Genomic DNA, 6,003 nt, shown 5'->3' on the forward strand with positions numbered 1-6,003 from the left:
ATAACCTAAAAAGTAAACAGCAAACAGCAATATGACATTTTGGAGCAGACTCTTTTTCTCCGCCTATTCAGGCTGTATTAAATGTCACTTAACTCTTACACACTACAGTACTAAATTTGTTAGGTGTATGTAAAGTATGGGTGATTAAATAATCACTTTCCGTATCTTATAATCACGTTTACAAAATATAAACTTAAGTAAGGAATTCTCAGGTGCTTAATACCCTAGAATATATTATCTTAGAATGGGTGCTAAGCTAGCTACAAAGAAATATAGCTCTTTATAGCTTTACTATAAAGCACACCTATCCAGTTGACATTTCAACTTCATATAGACATGGCGATACCATGATCTACCCTTTACCAATTTATCTGCCGCAAACTAAACTCAAGGTAGACTTTATAACTTAGGTGCTACATTTTCATCGAGTATGTCCATTTTTGAAGACAATCAACTATAAGCTGCCAAGTTATAAGCTCTTCTTACAGCTAGTGACCTGCAACCCAAGCCAGAAGAATGTGGGCCCATCTTCCTCAGGCCAGGCCAACAAGCTCAAACCATACCCATGCTCCCTTCCGGTACTACAATCGTTGCCAGTGTAGAAGGGGAGACAGCGCCACACGTGTTTGTTCGTTGGTTTGTTCCCGGCAGACCCGCGCTCAGACCGTCGAATTCCGCTTCCAATGAAGGTCGCGTTAGAGCTCGCCTACAAATAAAAAGGGGTTAGCATGATGCACGATGCGCTATGGGCCCGAGATATAAGTGCGACCCTCACCACCTACTTTGGAGGGAATTTTTCTCTTCCTTGCGCCCCCCAACATTAACATTCCCAAAACTTCAACTTAACATTCCTAGAACTTCAAGGCAACAAAAACCAAAAAGGCAATTCCTAAAACCTCTTGTCCGGGTCCTATTTATAAAAGATGGTTTTTTTAAAGGTTGCCGTGCATTTTGGCGAAACTGGATACAGCTGTTCCTAATCATTGGACCTTAAATAAATGATCTTTAGTCAGCAACAACCGTACACAGATCATCTCACTCCATTTAACACTCCTCCTTCACTCGAATATTTTTGGTTGAAATACGCACCTAGGTGGTGTTCCCACCTCAATAAAACTGTAATTAGGCCTAATTATAATAATAGAATAATTTTTGTAAATGACTAAATTAATAGATAAATTAAAATGTAAATAATCAATTTAGTAATTTATTAAATGGGCACGCATAGTCCAATAAGCTTAATCTCTGCTTCGAAAATAATTACTACATACACTTTATTGACATCGTATCGTGTGTGTTACTAACCATTTTAAATAAATTATTCCTTACCAACATTTCAGATAACTATTTCATTAGTCCTACACAACTTAAATACACAAGTAACTGCAGATATGTATGACATTCAATATTTACAACAGAGGCATAAATTCGTCATAGAGCCAAAGATTTTTTTAAAATTTAGTGCTAAGGCTAAGTGTAACAATTGTTTGTATAATTTAGATTGCTCATATCCTTTATCGGCTTTTGCGTTTCTAACTAATACACAGACACCGCCCTCCTACCCCTCGTGCGTATCAGATGTAAACAAATCTATCCATAATCCTCTCACCCATGTCCCTTTGGGAGCTATTATGCACAAATCTGAGATAGACATATATAGGGATTAGGGAACATACTAATTTGGTTTGCACAATATATCGTTGGTGGTAACTGGAGGTTAATTTTCTTAAAGTGGGCGTGTTCTATACCTCTACAAAGCTTCGTCATAAGTTTGCTATCGACTTAAAACTATCAGTGAAAACCCCGACATGGTGTTAGTGTTATTTTACTTTTAATAGCCTTTCTGAAATTAAAATTGAAATGACAGAGTAGTGGTGTATTTTTTGGAGGGTTTACGGGGTTTTAAGTTTTGAGGTTATAATTTATATGAGGTTGAAACCAAAATTGTCTGTGATTACAGAACATCCGGTTTATATTTGGGTTTGTCCTATATTACTCCCAAACTGTTGCACGTCGATATTTTTAATTTTAGCCCATATTAAATTCAGAATATTTAATGTTTGAACAATACTGCACAATCGAGAACTGAAATGTAAGAATTTTAAGTTAAGCGTAACAACAACCACGTAATACATTTTCAACAACATAAAAAATAAGCGGTACTGCGGTGTTTAATTTTGCAAACACTTATTGAATTAAAATTTAAATCCATTTCAAAAACTCTGTTCAGAGACATTTCCTAGGAGAGCGATTTCCCTCCTTCATCTAATTTACTCTGTTGTAATTTAATTTTCCAACACAAACAGAACAAAGAAGGATTTCCAAGAGGCTAACCGATTCTGTTCTTTCAATACAGTTACATTTTCTGTTTGCCATCTACAATAAATTATTCAATATCTTGGAAAAAACTAAATAAACTGATAAGATAATAATAAAACGACATTATTGTTACTCAGAAATTTATTTTTTAAGTGTTGCTTCTCTTCATCCTTGGTCAGCGAATTAAATAATGCACAAATTAGGTTCCAGGCCCAATATTTTAAAAAGTCAATTGGGCAAAAGTATGGTAACTACCGCACACCCCATACCTAGATGTATAGACCAAACCAACCCAAACCCATGCCAAGCTTTACTGAGCTTTCGTGACACCGAAGTATTCAAATTTTCTATGTAAAAAGGAAATTAAATATTAGTTCGGAATACTGTATAGGTTCATGTGTCATGATTTTTGTTCAATTTGAATGTTTTGTCAGTTATTTGCAATAAAACATACAACGTTTTGTTACACATTGTTGCCAATGATTAAGATTTTTGATGAATTTTGAATTAAACTACAATATTTAACTAGTAATTAATAATTTATAGTATTTAATAATTCCTAGAAATTAACACCCACGAAGGTGTTATTATTTTGAAATCATAAGCCAGATTTATCAAACATGTTAGTAACTTGAATACCTACATAGGCTAACAAATATTTGTGAAAAAAAATAAAATAACACCCAGAGTTCTACTTGATTCATTCCAATCGTAAAATGGCGGAACATCGAAATAATGCTGCGTTTTCGATGGTCATTTTTATTGCAAATCATTGCAAATTATTTCTTGACTTTTTACAGCGTTGCTTAAATAAAACACATAAAAAATAGATGAAAGAGTGGTAAATTATAACTCATTATTATTTGATTCAACCCTTCATTCGAACTGATTGATCATAATCAAATGATAATATATTTAGTGTTTAGTTTTATAAATACACTAGTTAGTCTGGGTCTCCCCTATATAGTCGCCAAGCCCCATGTGCTCTCCCTAACACTAATCACTGGCGAATCCCAAACATGCAATTGCTAAAACAACCACAACCTACCCTTAACTCTTTGGTAAGCTCATGATTTATTTTCATGAAGTCTGTAAAATACATTGGAATCATTGTTTAGTTGTCTTAAATAAACTGTTTAGAATTAACTTTTTATGATGTGTTTTATCATAGCTCTTTAAATTATTCTCGGCAAAAAGTAGTTTGCTTCTAATAAACAATGATAACCGTCCACAGACGGGAAGTTAATATAAACTTGAATAACGTCAGGGAACACAAAAACAGTTTTTGGACAATTCCTAGCTTTAATTCTGTACAGGAAATTTATACAAAATCCTCAGTACGAACATTAAAAGATAATTGAGCGGAGCGAGCGAAGCGAGCGAAGCTCTTTGGGATCAACTTCAATGCAACAAATAGAGAAACATCACTCAATAACGGCTGAACGCATTTCAGCCAAACTTAACAAAATTACTTAGACTAATAGTGAGATGGTTTTTAAACAAACAAATTTCAATTAGATAATGCTAATGCAATTTAAAACGAACTTAAAATTTCCAATTTTTAACATTAGGCTTATGGGACTAAAGTAGCCATATGACAGTTTTTTGTTTACAAGAAAAATGTAAACAAGAGAATCATAAGGTATTTCTGAACTTTCTAGACTTTTCTTTTAAACGTTTTTAAATCATTCATATGATCTTAATAAACAAGAAAATACCATTAAAACATTTTTTTTAAGGCACGGAATCCACTACAAATTGCGAAAATAGACGGAACTAATTTCTCAATGCGCGGAGCATATCGCAGTGACTACTTACTCTTGGGCACCTATTTGTGTTGCCAGCTGATTAGAAACAGTCAATGTTAGAAATAAGGATTAAATAAGCGATATATCGAACCGCATCGAAATCGATATTTAATCCGATAATATCTCAATGGTTATATTATGTTGAACTACATCGACGATACAGTAAGTTACTTATTAATAAAACGCAGATTGAACACTGATCTAATTTAGGCATGTGGAGAAGGTAGGTCGGGGTTTATGAGTATTCGTGACTACATTAAGTGTTTTGAAGTAAAGTTAGATTAGGTAGGTAAAGTGTAGGTTATGGGTAGGTGATTGGTTTATTTATTTGTGTTGTACCATTTTTTATTTTTTATTTTTTGGAATAGTTGGTTAAACGGGGAAACGATTTAAAAAATGCTTGCATATTAAGGTCTTAACAAACCATCTACAGTATTCTAGCATTGACTTTATATAAAGTCAATGATACTAGCAAATTACTACATACAGACCAAAAGAAAAGAACATTTGGATTTGGACCTTTGACCATAGCAAAACTAACATATAATTTATGAAATGTGAAAAGTTGTATATCATTAAATACTATTCCAGTTACAGCCGTAATAATAAGTAAATAATTAATTACCTGGGCTTATAGAAGTACACTTTTAACCACGGTATTGATAACTGTCTAGGGCTGTCCAATGTTTTTATTAAGGCCAGTATTAAAATGCCGTCTCTAAATCGTCCCAATAATGGTAGAAGGCCTACATTCCAGTTACATTACAATCATATCCTCCATCAAGAATACTCGGTATTAACAATCATAAACAATTTCCAGCAAAGAAAGCTGAGTTTAACCGATTGCAATGGTTGAAATGAAGACCAATGTTTATGTTGCACAGTTGAATTTAAATGTCAAATTTCCCCTCCTGATGTTATACTTTAATACTCGTTTTTTGAATAGTTACTGTTTTTTTTTTATACTTAAATACTTTAACCGATTATAAGGGTGAAAAATGAAGTCCAATGTTTTTGTTGTAGGCTACAGTTGAATTTGAATGTTAAATTTCCTTTCTCTTTTTTATACTTGAATGCCCTTTTTGGATGTTAATATCAGATTCCCTCTACTGTAATATTTTTCTGGTAAAAACTACCATAATGCACTTCTAGAAGAGGTATCTGAATAACAAGGTGTAGTTAAAACAAATTTGAATTATTATAATTTGTATCAATAAAACAAGCATTAGTATATCTATTGACTTTTTTACATTTATAGTTACTTATACAAATATCAAATCACGTTTGTTCCGCTCAACTGGCTTTCACCTCTCTGAAAGCAACCCTAGTTTAACCTCAATCCCATAAATGATATTAAGTGTTTGGTTAGTTAAAAAATACGGTAGTAAAACTTGCAGTATAATACACATGCACTGCAAGGAAGGTTCTTTTCGTTTGCAAACCTCCATTCACATAATATACTCTACTAAGGAACTAAATTGGGGAGGAATTTTTAATCTTTTTAATAAAAAATAATAAAAAAAAAAAAAAAAAAACATTTGTTATGACACTTGGTGAAGGTTGAGGCATTTACACACCTACGAAGGTCTAATGTAGATCGTTGCATTATTTCTTTAATTATATTAATTATATAATCAATACATTTATAACGTGTAAACATAACATTGTGCAGACGCTCCTATTATTGCAACAGCTGTTTCGATAGGCCGGGACTGCAACGTTGCCACTTTTGTTATGCCGCGGCCTTTAAAAGAGTAGGCTATGGTAAAATCCAAACGCCACAACAATGGCTGAAAATGAAGCGCAAAACAAGCAAATTATACGAGTCAATAGTAAATCAGCTGTGTATTCTGTGTAAGTGAAATGTTGGTTTTGG

This window comes from Macrosteles quadrilineatus, unplaced genomic scaffold, assembly GCF_028750875.1.
Source record: "Macrosteles quadrilineatus isolate MER2022 unplaced genomic scaffold, UCM_ALF_1.0 Scaffold_9__3_contigs__length_116548681, whole genome shotgun sequence".
In the NCBI taxonomy this organism is placed as follows: Eukaryota; Metazoa; Arthropoda; class Insecta; order Hemiptera; family Cicadellidae; genus Macrosteles; species Macrosteles quadrilineatus.